The 19,540-nt window shown below is 38.2% G+C and overlaps 1 long non-coding RNA gene and 1 pseudogene across 1 annotated transcript; one reads left to right on the top strand and one right to left on the bottom strand.

The window, feature by feature from the left end:
• LOC136831444 (zinc finger protein 624-like) overlaps window positions 1-19,540 on the top strand; it is a 378,392-nt pseudogene that overhangs the window by 126,053 nt on the left and 232,799 nt on the right.
• LOC136831723 (uncharacterized) lies at window positions 10,695-12,339 on the bottom strand. The gene is made up of 2 exons (XR_010850961.1): window positions 11,652-12,339; window positions 10,695-11,082 (listed from the first exon to the last, which is right to left on the bottom strand). It is a non-coding gene; the product is annotated as an uncharacterized lncRNA (long non-coding RNA).

A 19,540-nucleotide genomic window follows, 5' to 3' on the forward strand; every position in this document is an offset into this window, starting at 1 on the left:
CTTGGGGAATGTTTTGCCAAAATAAGTAGTGACCAAAGTTTGGACAAACATTAAAAAAAAAGGAAGAAAAAACCAGAATCTATAATACTTAATTCTGAAACAAAGGAAGATAAATATTATAAGAAATTCAATATGGAAGAGTTGGCATATGCTCTCTTGAACAGCAATAAATCTGCTCCTGGAGGTGATGGTATTTGCTTTGAAATGATTTGCCACCTAGCACCTTTGGCAAAATCACACTTATTAAAACTTTACAATCATTTATGGCTCAGAAACTTGTTTTCAGGTGCTTGGCGAAATGCTATAATAATTCCTGTACCGAAACCTGGAAGATATCCTAGTAATGTGAACAATTATAGACCAATCTCTTAACAAGTTGTCTATGCAAGTTGTTGGAGAAAATGGTAAATGCACAACTTACATGGCACATACGTGAAAATAAAATTTTAACTTCTTCCCGGTTTGGCTCACATCGTAATCGATCTATATTAGATTCTCTGTCTGATTTGGAAGACCACATACATAGAGGATTTGAAAGAAAGAAAATTACAGTAGCTATCTTTTTTGACGTTCAAAAAGGCATACGACACTACATGGAGGTATGCAATGTTAAAGTAATTTCATAATAACATAAGTGGCCACCTTCCAAAGGTTATTAAAAACTTTGACTGATCGCGCTGTCCAGGTGTGAATAGATAATGTTTATTCCAAGACATTACCACTTGAAAATGGAGTACCACAAGGGAGTGTCCTTAGTGGCTTTCTGTTTATATCGGCAATTAATGATATCAGTAACATGCTGCCGGTCGGAATTAAAAGTAACCTGTATATGGATTATTTTACCATATATTATACAGCGCCACGCATAAAGCATGCAGAACGAATGATCAATAAAACCATAATAAAAATAGGTGAATGGACCTCATCTGTAGGATTTAAGTTTTCCATAGAGAAAACTCAAGCCAGCATGTTTTATAAAAATAAAAAGTGGAAAAAAGATGAAGAAATAGAATTGAAAATCAGAAACCATAATATTCCAATCAGCCAGACTGCAAAATTTCTAGGATTAATATTTGATGCACACCTGAATTGGAAAGCCCATATAACTTACACAAAATCGAAATGCAGAAGGGCGCTAAATCTAATTAAAAAACTCTCACACACAAATTGGGAAGCAGATAGACATATTCTTACCATACTGTATAAAGCAACAGTGTTATCAATCATTGACTACGGAAGTGAAATATATGGTTCAGCGTCAGAAGCAGCACTGAAAATATTAGATCCAATTCACAATGAAGGACTAAGAATATGCACAGGAGCATTTAGATCCTCACCAGTCTCCTCAGTACTAGTCGAATGTAGTGAACTGCCACTGTTCCTCCATAGAGAGTTCATAATGAATAGTGCAATTAGAATCAAGACAAGTGATTCGCCAACAAAAATTCTATTTGATCTAAGGGATATATTTATAAACAATCATCCACCTCCTTTCCCAATTAGAGATAATAGATTGTTTGTTTGAGTCACTGAACTTAAATATGCAAGTACCTTCAACAGTGAAGTTACCACCCCACTGGACCATGAATAAAGTAAGGACTTGCACACAGTTGAAATATTTATCAAAAAGTTCCTCATATACCCCAGAACACCATAGACAAAAAACCAAAGATCATATAAATTAAAAACGTTCATATTATGCGATTTATACAGATGGTTCTAAATCACAACATGGAGTAAGATATGCAGCTATATCCCAGAACAAGTCATATCAGTTATCTTTGCCTAATAATGCCTCAGTCTTCACAGCAGAGTTGTGTGCAATCGCAGTAGCAATCAGAATTATAAAGTAAATATCATTCAATAATTTTCTTATTTTTAGCGACTCAAGAAGTGCTATAGAAACAGTTCAAGGTTACTACTCAAAAAATAATATTGTACAGGAAATTAAATATGAACTCCATAAATTGTATAATACAGTAATGGAAAAATATTGAAATATGTTGGATCCCTGCCCATGTAGGGGATTAAAGGAAATGAAGCTGATAAAGCTGCTAAAGAAGCAGTCCACATGGCAAGATCAAATGTAAAAATCCCAATTAGTGATTACATAAGAGATATAGAAGCAAACATTGTAAATAAATGGCAAAATATATGGAACGAGGAACCTATAAATAATAAATTGAAACTGATAAAATCCACTGTTGGAAAATGGAGCTCATCATGTCAGAAAGAGAGACGCACACAAGTAATTCTGACACGTCTGCGAATAGGCCACACTCGTTTGACACATGGACACTTGATGAACAGTCCACATGGCCCTCCTCCCGAATGCCCAGGATGCAAAGTGTTAACAGTCAAACATGTGTTGTGTGACTGTCCAAAATATAATCAACAGCGAGTATCAACCTTTGGAAAGAAATTGATGGGGGAAATTTTATCGGAATCTTATACATTTTTAGTCATCCCAATTTTAACATTCATGAAGTGCAACTTTAATAGACAAAATATAAAACCAAGTAAATAATGAAAATACAGAACCCCATATGGCGTTTAATGAATTTAAAAAAAAAATTTAATTTATTCTGAATTTTAATTTTTAATTTTTTATTTTATTTTATTCTTTTTAATCTTTAATTTTTTCTATGGAAACAAGCAAATATATTTATCGTATGCTTGTGTTTCAGTGAAAAAGTGTATTCATTATATAGTTTTTTCTTTTAAACTTCATTTTCATTTATTCGTCATCATGTGACTGACCTATTTGGTCCCAGATCTGGGCCTATGGCCTAGACCTGGTATTTCATCCTAATCCTTCGGGCCAGCCCTATGAGAGCTGATAGTCAGCTCAATGGTCTGACTATCTCAGTAATTAATTAATATGTGGGCTCTGTAAAAAGGCTGGACATCCTATAGAGCAGTGCCGAAACAAGCCACAGGTGCCGTCCACTGCGCCTTTCAAACCCTCTCCCGGGAATCTACTAATAACAAGCCTGCACCCTCCACAGGGGCAGTGCCACAAAGAGATTACAGCCAGGGCCATTGTATGGCTTGCAGAGTTTATGGTCACTCCCACATGGGCAAAATGCCCTAATAATAAATCAAGTACTCCCGCCATCGCCTAGGCAGTTACAAATCCAGAGTCCTTAGGCCCTCCAGCTGAGGATCCCATATATGTGACACCTCCTCAAGGTAGCTACCCCGCACGCCAGGTCAAGGCATTAGATGACTCTGGTGTGCAAATTTCCCTCATACGGAAGGACAAAGTTCCCTATGGAGCTACCATTAACCGATGTAAACTCGTCACAATTTGAGTATATCAATCAGTTCAAAATGATACTCCCTACTGTTCAGTTTAGAGTCACAGTACCTCATAGATCCAAAATCTGCAACCTTGCAGTAGCAAGCTATATACCTGGAGATTATGACATCCTCCTGGGACAGGACTTCCAGTCCCCATGTAAGTTACAAATCCAGGGGTCCAAATCCCCCAAATCATTCATGAGGCACAAGTCAGCCTCAAATGCCTGCATTCATTCCACTACCAGTGCCACCTGAGTATGTAAGGATGGTATAGAGTGACATACTGGCTGGGTGTTGACTGGTTTATTGTGGTTCCGTACTGAATGAATGTACAGAATCTTCGAAGTTGTTATTGGCTGGTGCAAGCCGCAAAGTAGCATCTACACACAGACAGGGCAAAACAGAGGTAATGTTTCGGATATCTGTGTTTGTCAGCAGACAAACAGATGGCGATTGTGAGAGACATAATAAACGTACAGTGATAAAACACATCAATGGAAAGGCCAGGAAATTCCACATATGGACAGTTTCATGAGACTCGAGACAGATTAATGAATACAATGCAGTAGCATAATATATGTGAAATGGCGAGACATTTGGCGTCTTCACAAATAGAAACATACATAGAGTTTGATACAGAAGATTCGGTGGAACATTATGAGTACATGATTAGAATGCTTGCATGGCAATACATATAGTGGCGATTGTACATAAATCGAGACAACAGTGGTTAGGGAGAAACAGATGGAAATATTGTATGGTAGAAGTTGCGTTCCTTGAGAGAGAGAAAACGGGATGCTCCTGTTTCTCTCTTTGTCCCCTCTGATGGATGACGAACACACGTGTGCTCTAAAGAGACTGCGATCGGTGCGACGGGTCTCTTACAATACTCTCCCCCCCCCCTACTTCTATTGAAGACTTGGGAACAGCGGGAAGCGGGGAGGTGGTGAAGGGTTCATTGGCGTGTGGGTTGTCATCTTGGGTCAGACATCTGCCATCGGCTCCTTCGTGTCACTCCGGGGGGTCACCAGTGTAAGGATGGTCCAAAGTGACATACTGGCTGTGTGTTGACTGGTTTATTGGTGGTTCCTCACTGAATGAATGTACAGAATCTTTGAAGTTGTTATTGGCTGGTGTGAGCCGCAAAGTAGCACCTACACACAGACAGGGCAAAACAGAGGTAATGTTTCGGACATCTGTGTTTGTCGGCAGACAAACAGATGGCGATTGTGAGAGACGTAATAAATGTACTGTACAGTGATAAAACATATATCAATGGAAAGGCCAGGAAATTCCACATATGGACAGTTGCATGAGACTCGAGACAGATTAATGAATACAATGCAGTAGCATAATATATGTGAAATGGCGAGACGTTTGGCGTCTTCACAAACAGAAACATACATACAGTTTGATACAGAAGATTCGGTGTAACATTATGAGTACATGATTAGAATGCTTGCATGGCAATGCATATATTGGTGATTGTACATAAATCGAGACAACAATGGCTAGGGAGAAACAGACGGAAATATTGTATGGTAGAAGTTGCGTTCCTTGAGAGAGAGAAAACGGGATGCTCTTGTTTCCCACTTTGTCCCCTCTGATGGATGACGAACACGTGTGCCTGGCACTGCCCCAGTGGCAGTGCCAAGGCACCAAATAGATCTCCCTCAAGGAGATCCCAAACTTGATTCACAATCTCTGCCAGTACCACTTGTGTGCATTAAGCAGTGACGTGCTCCCTCTGTCCCAAACGATGAGCAAGGTTTCCATATCAAATAATAGTACCTGGCCCTGCCTTAGTACTGGCCCCAGAGCATGCCCCCGATCTCCATTCAAGAGATCCCAATCAGGATCCCCTCTCTTCCCCTGGCCTGGCTCCGCTACCAGCACTGGTAAGAGAGACAGATTTTTCCCACCACAGAGGAAGCTCAACTGAAGGTGTGGTCTTGCAACCTGTGCCTGAGCTGGTCATGGTAACCTGTGAGCCTATCATGCCCACTGCGACCTCTTCTTCTCTTTCCCAGTTCCCTGCGGACACGACCGTGGGTAAGGATTCTGCAGTGTCTCAAATGGCCGATGAATTCACGGAACTGTGGCGACTTGGGTAGAGCCTGCAATGAATGCCCCTGCTTCAGCCGCCAAAGAAGCTGATACAGGTGGCACTCCAAGGACCTCCTCGGGCTGGGTTCAACCGATTCCCCTACCAAGGAGAACCATCAACCTAAAGAGATCTGCGGCAGAAATCATGGGCGTAGGTAACGCCTAGTAGCTTAAAGAGAGCTGCTGAGCTCTCCTGGCACCAGTGCAAATTTGGCACATTGCCACCCTTTTATCCTACAAGGACCTTGTCACCTCTATCCAGAAGAGGGCGTCAGGTTTCCTCACATGTTTATTTTTCTCATAACTGTAATTTATTCTTTTGCTTTAACATTTTTCCTTTCATTATTTTGTTCAATTAGTCTTATTATTTTATGCCTCACAAAGGCTTATAGTTTACCTTGTTCCCACTCTGCATTGATTCCCACTCTGCAATTGACGGACATCCCAATTTTGCAAGTCCTATGACTTTCCTTTGAAGCTCCTTGGGCAAAGGAATAAACCTAAGCCATTTTCATAGGCTAATTTTTCTTTAACATCATTTGCCCTCTTTGTTATTCCCTTGTAATTTAAATCTCAAGTCCGTGACTTGGAAAGACCATGTACTTTACATATTTCTCCGCCTTTCATTGCACTTAGCTTCGTGCCCGTAAGCACCATTGACCTCAGTGCCAGGTCCACGTCTGGCACTGTTCTGTCGACTTGAGTAAGGTGGCTACGCCTCACAAAGATCTCATTGTAATGCCACATCAAGGCAAACTAACTGCATGTCTTTGACTATAACAACTATTAAAAGTTACGTGCTTGATTATTTTAAGACTTACCCTAAGGAAATTACTTAGTTATTGTGTTTAATATTTACAGTGACATATTTGTAACTGTTCTTGTTTCCAAATAACATTAGCTTATGATTTATTGCATTTTAATACTTTTGATAATTACTCATATTTCTTTTGAGATTTACCTTAAGGAGGCCAATTAAAGTTAGTGTATTTTAATATTTACAGTAACTCTTATAGTTGTAAATGTTCTTATTTTAAAGTACCCGTAATCTAAGGTTAAAACCTTTAATTTTTCCTTACTCAGCGATTAACATAAAATATTGAATTCTTTATCAAGTAAATTTTCAGACATCTCACGTGACGCAGAGATTTGGGTTAATAGATATACTGTATGAGTGCTGTTAATGAGAAAATTAGAGTAATATAAGCATTCATCAGCTGAATCCTTGGTTTGGTAGACATTCGCACCCGACTGAAGTTGTGAGATGTCAACTTGGTCAGGGAGGAGTTATACCTTCTCAAGCATCCCAGCCACCAAATGCTTAATTTGTAGCTGGAAAATACAACCGTGCAATTTGGCACTGCCTGACGAGGAAGGGTGAAAAGGATATTGGCCCCTCCCTTATTCTGGAAATCGCACTCTGTATATCCCTTTCAACTTTCTCTTCATTTTTGTTTGTTGTTATTCAGTCCTTGGTCCCCTCCTGAAAGGTAGCGGTCTGTTTCTTACATTCTGTTTGTTAAATATTGGTTTTATATGTGACTTGCCAAGTAATTACATTGCTTATAGTTTCACTCGTCGGTATATTAAAAATTTTGAAATTCACATTAGCGCTAGTGTTGGTGTAGGTGACTAGTCATTGGTTTTTGTTACTTTTCCTCTTGAGATTCTTCTTTGGGTTAAGTACTGGTAGCCTATGGCTTTTGTATTTGTTAGGATCTCTCTTAGCAAGACCATAAATTTTCAATTTAGGACACTTTTTCTCGGTGGCCTCCCTTAAGGGCTCTAGCTTGCCCGTTGCCCTTCCGGTCACAGTCGACATTGCCGCAGATGTGAGCCTGATTTCCAGGGCCCAAGTGCCAGCCAGTGCCATGGTTGACAAGCACACCTGGTGGGAGATGAAGTGGATAGAGGGCCACACCACAACTGCTCCCACAGTCTCGCTCCAGGTTACGACACCTTGGGGCATCCTACCGCACCGCCTTGCCGTGGCGGGTGGAATTTGGCCAGGAGTGGATTTCCTGTTGGGTTGGGACCTCCTCTGGGGAAGCCATTGCCCAACGCCACTTCGCAGCCACGCTAACTCCTTCACGGAGACCCAGACTGTAGGAGCACTCCAAGAAGAAAAACCACCTTCCGGCTACCGAAGTGGTCAGCAGAAGGGGCACACACCAAACTGTTCTCGGCCTAGTTCTCTCTCTCTCCACGAAAGGAACTGCCAACAAAGAGGTCCTCCCTCTCCCCGAAAAGACATTCAGGAGGAGCAGTACCACTGTAGGACGTGCAAGCAGACAGGCCACTCCATTAATTGGGAGGGCTGCCCAAATAAGCAATGCCCAGCAGATGCTCCAGAGCAAGACTCTCCAAGAGGCTCTGATCTCCAGCTGGTGCAGGGATCTCTGTCTCAGCCCCATTCAAGCCATCCGCGAGGTATTGCACCTCCGTACCCCTTGTCAGGCATGCCTGACCCTCAATCGCTGCCAGTGCTACGCTCCGTTCGGCTTGGATGTTGAGCCGCCACGCAAAGAGGACTCTGTGCCAGATCCAGATCATGAGGCAGATCCTCCTCTGGGAGATTCAGGATTCCTCATGGCACTAATCATGGCAGCTGATGAGCCTCCGGCACCCGGCACTTCTTCCTCACCAAATTCGTTCCCAGAACTGGCCTTCCCGGACGCAGAGGTTGAGATCGCTCTTGCTCCAGTTGTTGCAGCAGCTGGAGTCGGGAGCCCTCCTGTAGCCTCTTGAGGTTACCCCTGATTTCGTGCCCACTAGCCCTTCTGGCCTTTCTCCAGAGTCAGTGCCCTCATTACCTCCTAGGTGTGACATAGATAGGCCTTGGAGTAACCTGAAGAAGAAGAAAGGGTGGAAGAGAACCAAATAGTTGCTAGAGCCATGAGCTCATCCTGGCACTAGTGCCCTCTCGGCACAGTGCCTTTCCATCTCAGAGTGATCCTGGCTCCTTGCCCAGAGGAGGTAGCCAGCGTGAGCTCTATCATACTATAGCCTAGACCAGATTGAGTACATCCTACCAGTAACCTTGCCACTTACACCTTACAACGAGCAGCAGTAACCACGTAAGTATATTGTAATGGAAAACCAGCCATTCTAAAAATTGTGAAGAGGGCCACTGAGCTCATGACATGCATGGCCTTATACCTCAGTGAGGCAAGCATTTATCATATGAGGCAAACCTCATGTACCGAATAGTACTTACAAATTGTAGTGCAAGACATTGTATACTTGTAATCTTGTAACTTAGCTAGTTCATTATCCTTTATGTTGATGCTACGGCCGTGTTTTAGTAGGTTAGGTCATAGGAGATACCATGGGATGTACCATTTGGCTAGGTCTAAACATCATGATCATAAGAGGTAGCACGTAATAACCATAAGCACCTTTAAGTAGAGATAGGAGTCTGTAGAAGTAAGTGATTAAAGCTCATATCCTTTCTAGAGTTAGGTAGATCTGTAGCTAGTTAGATTGCATGGGACAAATCTGCTTAGGGGAAAAGAGTAAAGTAATCGAGGCGAACAGCTTGCTTAGTACAGACCTTCACGCTCGAAAGGGAGTGAAGGCCTTCTTAAGGGGGGGAGCTTTTATAAATATTCTGCTGTTCAACCTCTCTGCAGTATTTCAGTAGAAATATAATCAAAACCAAAAGAAAGACAAAGCCAGGGAAGAGCTCTCTCAGTAAAAAGCGGGGAGAGAAGCGGGCAGGATGTAGTGTTCAAAACTAAACTGTTCCCAGCAGCTTATAAGTTTAGTTTAAGGACCTATCCAACAGGTAGGGTTGCCAGGGCCACCTTTAGGTAGGATACACTTTAACCTCCTTTTCCTGTGAACTGTGTATTGGCAAGTTTTTGTGATTTTTTTCAGACTGCCCGCAGGCTGCAAACGAATGGCTGTTTACAACAACAAAACCAGGACCTGTGCCCTCGACCCGAGGTCAGTCAGACAGAGAGAAACAAGGAGTCTTACAGGGCACATCAGCGTTAGGGTTTCAGCTTACTCCGACTTTCGTCTTTTTAATACTGAGTGGAACAACGTTACATGTTTTTCACAGAACCCGGGCGCCAGTTGCAAGCGCACAAGCAGCCTAGGTGAAAGGTAAGTCTGGAAATGACAAGTGTTCGCCGACATGCTGGTATTTCTCCCGCTGTACTTCCATTTTCATTTTCCCCTTCCTTAGCCACTAACTAAAGATGCTGGTGGAACCATATTTCCTGTATGAAGTCGAGTATATGAATTATAATTAGTATTGCCTAGTGAGATTGCATAAGGTATCCCCTTTGCAGTAATTAATGATTAGGGAGACAACATTTATAAGTAAAATAATACTCAGGCAAGCCTTGGAACCTGATTGTGCCACTGTTTGGAAGAGGAATAGCCTTTAATAATATAGGAAACTGAGTATGAGCTCGATACTACAGCTATTAGCTGTTGCATCAGAAGTTAACGTAAGGGAGATTTTACTGTGTCCAAAGGGGACTAACTGGCGCATGTAGATTCCCACACTGTAACGATTCATTTACCTTCATTGGACTGAGTTCCAACTGGTGACCTAATCTGATTAAGTATTGTCTGTCGTTAGGGGTAATTTCCAGCTTTAATTGACAGGATTACATGGGTCTTAGGTAGAGCAGGGCTATATAAATTACAGTAATTAATAACTCATCAGTCAAAGGATCCACGTAACTATATATATATATATATTTGTGTATATATATTTGTATACATACATTATATATGTGTGTGTGTGTGTGTGTGTAACAGACATGATGGCTTGGTAATCATTTATTCAGACATTTCATGATACATAACATCATCAGGGAAATCTACAGAAAAATTCAAAATGCTGTATATTACAGGTACACATCCTTTATCCGAAATTCTAAAAATCTTAACCCTTTAAAGTCCACCCTAGGTTTTATGGGAAATTTCAAAAAACCCTCTTAGTATGTGATAGTATATCAAAATACAAGATCAAATCATTCTTGTGCATTTTTTGAAATCTTGCAAAACTTGGCAAATAATTGCATTCAATGAAGTAACCCGTACGTATGCCTCGGTCGAGCTCCGACGGACCACGCTCATCCCGTACGGGACACTTCGGACTATAACGGTAAACTTTTTCCCGATAATACCACTCTTTACATACTCACCTTTTTACCCATTTCCATGATGAATTTATTGTGTTTGACATTAATATGACTTGCTACTGTGTTTATTATGAATTTTTTTCTGTTTTTTTCCCTCTATTGATGTATAAAAGATACCCTGGGATAGTTGAATACTTTATTTTACAAAAATAAAAAAATATACAAGTAATACTGGCAGTGAAATGTGTTAGTAATTATAATTTACAGCTTAGACGTACATAGGTTAGCATAAAAAATAGACAATAACAAACTTACAAGACTTCCACAACATACAAACTTACACAAAATATATACAATATTTACAAAAGTTATGCCTTGTGGAAGAGTGCAAAACAGTTCCTTGCATCAGTCAGACACAGTGCCACTTTACAGTCCTCACACACCCACCGGGACCTGTGGATGTGGCCCTTACAGGAACAAAACTTACAGGTCTGCCTAGCCTTGACATCAGCAGCACTATCTACCACATCTGGCATAGGGTGTGGCACAGCAACAGGGACAGGACGGCCACCTGAAATAAGAAAAGTCACATTAGTAATACAGACAATAAATCATGATTGTGTTGTGTGTGTGGACAATGAGTGTGTTATTGTGTGTGTATGTGTGTGCGTGTGTGTATGTGTGTCCATTGTGTATGAGTGTGTGCATGTGTGTGTGTAGGCACTGTGTATAGTGAATAGAATGATATGTAATCCATCAACAATGAAAAGTTTCAAAAACACCTGAAGTTATGTGTATCTGTATGAGTGTGTTGGCTCTATGTATAACAACTAGAATGATATGTATAATAAATAGAATGATATGTAATCCATCAACAATGAAAAGTTTCAAAAACACATGAAGTTATGTGTATCTGTATGAGTGTGTGCATCTGTGTATGTATGAGTGTGTGCATCTGTGTATGTATGAGTGTGAGCATGTGTATGAGTGTATGTATGTGTATGAGTGTGTGCATGTGTATGAGTGTGTTGGCACTGTGTAAAATAGAGTGTTGGCACTGTGTAAAATAAATAGAATATGTATAAATGATATGTAATCCATCAACAATGAAAAAATACATGATGTTGTTATGATACTAACCTCGTGAAGTAATAGGCTGAAGAAATTCCGCGTCAGCCAGCTCGTCCTCATCAGGTTGGTATGTTGGGTCCTCAGTCACTGTCTACCTCCACATCAACATCACTATCTTCGGCTTCTTCTGGGGCTATCCATGCCGTGCGCACTTCCTCCCTGTGTTCCAAGGCAGCATTCCTTCGCCCATAAAACATATCACTCCTAATCTGCAAAAAAAGTAAAAGCAATTAGCTTCTGAAAAATTTTTTTGAGGCGTCGCGTGTTGCGCCATACTTTTACCGTTACGGACCGAAGTAGCCCGTGCGGGATATATACTTATTACGGCTATGATTTCAAATACTAAATATTATCACATCACCTTGAAAACACTTCAGCATGAAGACACATCATTCAACAACAACCTATGAAAAAACTGTGTACTTACCATGATTACAACAGGGTGTTGGGGGATCCTTCGGAACAATTTTAGCGTGAATGCACCCTATCACGTCATTCAAGAGACAGGTGGCGATTCAAAAGCACACACGCCCCACCCCATGGACAGTGCTGTCTTCTGATTGGTTGATTTGAAGAGTTGGGAGGTGTGACAATAAGGTACCAGATAGTCAATTTCATACATGCATAAGCTTGTTGGCCACGAGTTCCCAAAAGTAGCCAATTTTAAGAGCCTGTACGGGACACTTGGTCGGTAAAGGGTTAAACATTTTGTGGAGCGTAAGAGCATCAGTCCATAAGATTGGTAGTTTAGCAAGCTAACGGCTGACCTGGGTCATTTGAGTGTGTGCTGCTACTCAAATTATTACTCTTACTACATCCTAAGAAAAGATACTGCTAATTTGATTGTCTTTAACCTATGGGTACAGTATTAGCACATATGCAGACACTGTTTGTGTGTGTTCATAATGTTTTAAAAATGTGTAGTACAGGTGATACATCTATGGAAGACAAAAAACAAATTTTGTTGTCAGTCATGTGGACTAGAAAGAGAGTGACCAGCAGGTAAACAGAAATGGATTAACATTCCTCAAGAGATTAAAGAGATGAATTTTGTTTTGAAGGTCTGTCAACACAGCATTAGTAAATATCTTCTGAAGCAAAAAGAAAAGAAAAATTCTTTTGTTGCAGAAGAATATCTGAACCAATAATTTTTGCACTCAAAGTAATGTGAAGGAATTCGTTCTATTCTTCATGTAATCAATAACATACATACACTATTAAAACTACGTACTGTACTCAAAACACACACACACGTCATCGTCAGCTTCATGTGAGCAAACGTTCTTTCTGACAGAATACAGCTAAAACCTGATTGGCTGGCTGGTTGCTATGTAGATGTGTTAGCCAATGACAGTCCTCTACTTCTGTTCTATTTATAGACATACGTCAAGACGGCACTAAGTTTGAATGTTGCCTTGATCGTGATTATTTTACTGCTGATGGCAAAAATTACTTGGTAATTTGTTTTATATAATTACTTCTTTATGAAAACAAGAATTTGATAATTTTAACTATTATAGTGGTATGAAAAATCCCTCATAGTGTCATAGTGATCAAATGTACAACTGCAAGTTGATGATGACGTTAGTGGCTATAAAGAACAACCCTTTCCAAGATTGATATGATGCAATGTATTTTTATAGTCTTATTCAAATTCAGAAGTTGAATTACAGTTATTTTGAATATGTATATTTTTTGTGCATTGCTGAATGTTTCTGTTGAAAATAATGTTTTAGTGAACATATGGTCTTAATTATCCCACTATTTTAATATTGATGATCTTAATTATCTCTATTCATTTAACAGTATGTTAATATGAGTAATAATAAACTACTGTATAATGAATAAATAACTATAATGAAAAAACATGAAAAAAGAAAAAAAAAGTGTTTGCTGCAGTAGTGATGTTTTATTATGCTCCTGACCCCACAGTACCAAAATCTGAAAAATTCCCAAAACCGAAACCCATCTGGCTCTGAGGATTTCGGATAAAGGATTGTGTCCCTGTAATATAAAATATTTATAGGAGCTATTTACGAAACATTTACCTACATAAAAGACTTAGAAAAGTAAGCAAAAAAATGCAAATGGATAAAATTGTTAAGAACAAAAGCAACAAACCTGAATACTGATGCACATAAAAAACACTCGAGGCTAACATCCCATTCCAAAGGCTAAGAACATAATAAGAATGAAATAAACAAAAACCAGAGAAAGGGAAAGAATTATGATAAAAACAAAGGTTATGGCAGTTGTCAGTTCAAAGGGGGAAGTTGTTTAATATTTAATGATTCAAGAATAAGTAGTTTCTCTGGATTGTTTGTACAGTTGGTCCCTGCTAGATCGTGGATCGGTTATTGCGCCTTCAGTTAATCATGGGGTTTTCTATGGAACTTACCTCCAAATATAATTATATTATCATCGTCATTTGTATAAAAAAAAACGATCGTCCTGCATTTCAAGTTTAGTTGACTCTGATTATCACACATTATAACAGTACACAAGAGAATATTTTATCGTTTATTTCATCTGTAATCACAGTGAAAATATTTAAAATTCAAATTTCATACGTGAGCAACACAAAGTTATACTCTCCTTCCCATCCTGTCAAGTCAAAGTCTTGCCCCCAGCCACTGTGCTGAGACTTCATTTGTAAACACCAGTTCTCTCTCTCTCTCTCTCTCTCTCTGTTAATGAAATATGAATTACTGTATCATGAACTTTATATTATACAGTGAACCCCCCGTATTTGCGGGGGATGCGTACCATACCCCCCCGTGAATAGCTAAAATCCGCGAATACTTGAAACCCCTCTAAAAACACTTAGAACTGCCCATTTTCATAGCTTAAACCAAGAAAAACCATGTAAAAATGCTTATACCTGAGTACTTTAATAGTTTTATCACAAAAAGTGCATTTATTCATGAAAATTATATGAAAATACAGTAATTAGTGAATATTTCTCAGTGAAAAATACCGCGAATTTTCCTTGAAAAGTGGCTAGATATGTTCCACAGAGAAACCCGAGAATGCGTGAGTCCACGAACCATGAGAACGCGAATACGGGGGGTTTACTGTATTTAAAATTATAAATAATTTCGTTAATACATTTTCTTTTAGCAACTAAAAAATTATTTTCCTAATTCTTTTGGTAGTAGGCTCAATCAGTTGATTCTTAGTGTGTAAACATTACAAATGTTGGGACGATCGGTTATTTATATACATATTACGATTATAACAGATCAGTATAGTACAATATAAATGGATTCTGTAAGTGAAAATATTTTATCAATATTTTTGTGTTTACATTATACTGTTAAGATTTGAAAATTAGTAAATCATTGTAACATGTACAATCACTCAAAAATGTTTTGCAACATACTTCAAAACTTTTCAGACAACAGCTTATAATAGCGACATCTGGTGCCATTTGGCAACTCAGTACCTGCATTTTCCCTTAAACAGGGCTTTTTCTGATAATGTTGACTGTTGTCATACTCTACTTGATTAAAGGATGTTACTAAATTATAATACTTCAGAAGTCATCGCTGTTCTTATGTTTTAATATTTTCATCTCCAAATGCCATCGCTATCGTTGTTTTATCTCCTTCATATGTGTGAACTTTGTAGACATAGGCCTATGGCTATTATAAGTTGAACTATTAGCCTTATTAACATCAACAAATACGACTTTTGTAAAGATTTACTTGCACATTATTATTAATAAAATTTTTGAATGAACTAGTGAAACTTAATATAAAATATACTGAATAAGACTAACAGATTTCATGTTTATTTTTGTAATACATAGAATATAATCGCATTCATATATATATATATATATATATATATATATATATATATATATATATATATATATATATATATATATATATATATATATAATGCCATTATCATGTGTAATTTCTCATTTCTTTCATTGCTACTTAGACCTATCATTTTGATGCCTCTTATGAAGGTAACTGAATATATAACGCCTATTTTTGTATTTCTTATTATCTAAGTTTCTAAAGAATTAAAATTAGCAAGAAGGTCAACATTAATTTAGTTATGTTAAATGCCAGCAGTGAAGAAGACTACCATGCTCATCAGTAGAGAGTGTCTCCTCCTCATCGCAAAAGGTGACTTACAGAAATCATCGGCCACTGGATTATATTGTAATGCAAACCCTAACCTCTATTCTTTGCGTTTCTCTGATATGAAGTGTTTCTTGGCAGGAATATGATGAAATAATATCTTGGTCTCATGTAGCCTGTTACGAATGGTTTGAGCAGCAACTTGAAGGGAGAGTGTAATGTTCTCTGTTTATAGCAACACCGGTTGTCAGGGAAGTTAGGCAGAGCTCCTTGATGCCTCCTTCAGTGATCATCCGATGATGATCCTTAATAGCAGTGCAACAATTGGGTCGTCCTCCACTTTTTACAATGAATTTATCATACTTCCTCGTTCTCTCTGTTGTTTTATACCTCTATACATGGTTGTTTTATTTACGCTAAGCTGCCAAGCAGTATCTACGATAGAAACATTAGTCTTATGCATGCTAATGATTGTGGTGCGGCTGCGTCTGTTGCCCATCTTACGGAGCAAGTACAAGACAGTTTAGTTTAACTTTCCTGCCCAAATGTGGAGTCAACGATAACATACGACGTTATGAGATTTTTTTCTTTTTTGTTTTTGACAATGATAATGGTTGAATTCTTTTTCTTTATTTATATATAATTTCATTGATGAACATTCAATATCATTTTATTAGTCAATAAGCTTTTATCTGGATTCGAAATATAGTTTCTTCTTTGACTCTTTTGCCCAATCATCTGAAGTGAAATTTTTCAAAATGTTTCATCATTTTTCGTAATATGAATTTTTCACTCGCCATTCTTTTTTATATTGTTAACCGTATGATTAATAATGAAAATCGAATAAGAAAATTACATTTCCGTGTAAATATCAAAAGAAGAAATTACTCTTAGGTGAACGAAAACTTCTGGAACATGTTGCAAAATATTTTTGAGTGACTGTACATACATAAGAGAATATTTTATCACTGGTGATTGCATTTGTAATTTGGTATTTTTTTTAATGCATATTTAAATATTTAAGTATTGCACAGTTTTAACTCGATTTGTGAATTCCAAATGTTTCCCCTATCTGAGAAAAGAAAACGGGACAGCTTCAATACTGTATGAGAGAAAATGTCTGTGCTTGAATATAGGGGAATTGAGTTTTATTTTTAAGGTCTCTCTCTCTCTCTCTCTCTCTCTCTCTCTCTCTCTCTCTCTCTCTCTCTCTCTCTCTCTCTCTCTCTCTGAATTACTGTATCATAAACTTTTATATATGAAATTAAAAATAATTCTGTTAATACATTTGTTTCTTTTAGCAACTAAAAAATTTCCTAATTCTTTTGGTAGTAGGCTCAATCAGTCAATCAGCTAATTCTCAGAGTGTAAAAATTACAAATGTCAGGACGATCGGTTATTTATATACATATGATGATAACAGATCAATATAATACAGTATAAGTGGATTCTGCAAGTGAAATAACATTTTATCAATATTTTTGTTTACATTGTACTATTAACACTTTCCTGTCCAATTGACGTAATATTACATAATCCCCACCCCCCTTCTTTTCTGACTGACGTAATGTTACGTAAAATTTACCGACATTTTTCGTACGTGTGGTAGGGGTAAATTTTTTTTATTTTCGGACAGTTGGTGGTTTCCATAGGCTAAAGCATACCTTACCGTGTAACTCAGGCATCAATATGCCAGGCAAGCAGTTCCTATACTGCGCATGCGCAAATCCCTGGCATAGTAAATTTCTCACAATGAAATCAGCTCATCCTGCCCACGCTTCTCCCTCGTATCTTACATTCTTTTTTTTTTTTATAAAATGTAGGATTACATTATTGGAAACACTGTTTCGTACCCTCTTTTTCTATAATTTTTTTAGTTCCTCTATTGTGCATGCGCAAATCCCTGGTGTAGTAAAATTCTCACAATGACATCAACTGATCCCACCCACGCAGGCCTGACGCCACCATGTGAATATGTACTCCTCCAGGGAGCACATGAAGATGTTGGCAAATGTTGGTTCAAGAGGAGAACCCAAGGGTATCCCCTCTATTTGTCTGAAAAGCACGCCATTAAAAATGGTAGACTGTGTCCAGCATGGTCAGTTCTAAAAACACCTTGAAATAACAATTAAAGTAATGATAAAAAGAATCAGGTGTGGGGATAAAGTTTGTCTAAAATTATATCCATGGTTTTTCACAACAGTACATTGGTGAATAATGACTTGTCAAAGCTTGCTGTGAAAAGGTCAGAATCTTATGGAAAAATGCATTTTTTAAATGGTTCACAGTTAGCTACAGTTATCTTGTTACTGGTCAGGGCCTCCAAAAGGGGAATGAAAATTTTGTTCATTTTGTAATTTAGAGTTCTGTAGGAGGCCAGAATAGGGTGAAGGGGAACGTGGGTTTGTGGATATTTGGTGGACTGGACAAAATTCCAAAAGAGGAGCTTGTAACAAAAAGATCCTGTTATGGCATATAATAGTTTCATCCATTTTAAGGGTTCTTGCATAATATATACTGCCAATAAAAAAGAAAAGGAATATTACATTAGATAGTAGTGCAGACTGCCTTGGGATAATAGTGATAGAAGTTTATTTTCTGATGAAGCTCTGAATCCAAATGTAGGTTCCTGCAGCCCACCTTATTTGGTTATTCTTAGACATTTACCAGTTTTTGTTATTGGCCCTTTCCTATTTTAGCTCAGCTTTATCTGTAGTAACTCTAAGAGACAAATCAATTATTAATGTTATTTATTTTTTATTGTAAATACTTTTTTGTATAATACATGCTTTGTTAGAAATTCCAGCTAGTTGTGTTCATTCAAACAAGTTGGGATTTGTTTTTTAAAGTTGGATACTGCAGTATGGTAGTGATAACGTAATTGAGTGGTTCACCAATGTGCTAAGATATTCTGAAAGAAACAAAACAGGAAAAAACTCAGTGAACTAATTAACATTCTGTGTTTGATCTAAATGATTATTAGTTAACTATCTTCATTAAAGGTGGTGCCTTTGCCTCCAGTAACTTCAGTTACATACAGTGACAAATCCCAGGAAATTGTGGCGCAGCGTCTCCATTTAGGAAAGGAGAACATTAGACCAGGAATCAGGAAAAATCCGAGACGAAAAGCTAGTTTTCTTGTTAGGAGCTATGAAGAGGCGGACATTCGTGAAGATGATTATATTTGTGAGTAATATGTCATAATTATTTTCATTTTCAATAAAGTATTTTTACTTGATATGACTTGAATATTTAGTTGTAGTTGTTAATATATTTTTTGTAATGGAATAGTGATACAATTCCTTTTTCAAATTATAACTTCATTCATTGGTTTGCTTGGAGGCGAGTTAATGGACTGTAATAATCAAGTTTCCATTTGTTCATTATCTGTTTGAGTATTACTTGTTTTATTTTTATCACATTTGGCACAAGGTTAATTAGCATTCATTATACAATATTGTGATTCAGCACACTTCCATTGATCAAAATCAGTTGACAGGATCATTGGTCTCAGGGAGCACCAATGGGACCTCTTTGGTGAATGACCAAAAACACTTTGTGCAATATTTCAGGTATGCCATAGAGACTGGTCTCCCACAATTTTATAAGTCCACATGTAATTAGGTTTATTTTGATTGTTTGCATGTCCGTGCATCTTGTTTATCATTATAGGTTTTGATGATCTGCTGATGCCATAGGAAAAGTGTCATGATGTTCTAATGGATGTCAAAAGCTGTATCAAATTCCCCCTTTGTTTGCACATCATCATTACAACTAGAGATGCTGTGATGGTGCTTTATG

The sequence above is a fragment of the Macrobrachium rosenbergii genome, chromosome 48 (genome assembly GCF_040412425.1).
Source record: "Macrobrachium rosenbergii isolate ZJJX-2024 chromosome 48, ASM4041242v1, whole genome shotgun sequence".
Classification (NCBI taxonomy): Eukaryota; Metazoa; Arthropoda; class Malacostraca; order Decapoda; family Palaemonidae; genus Macrobrachium; species Macrobrachium rosenbergii.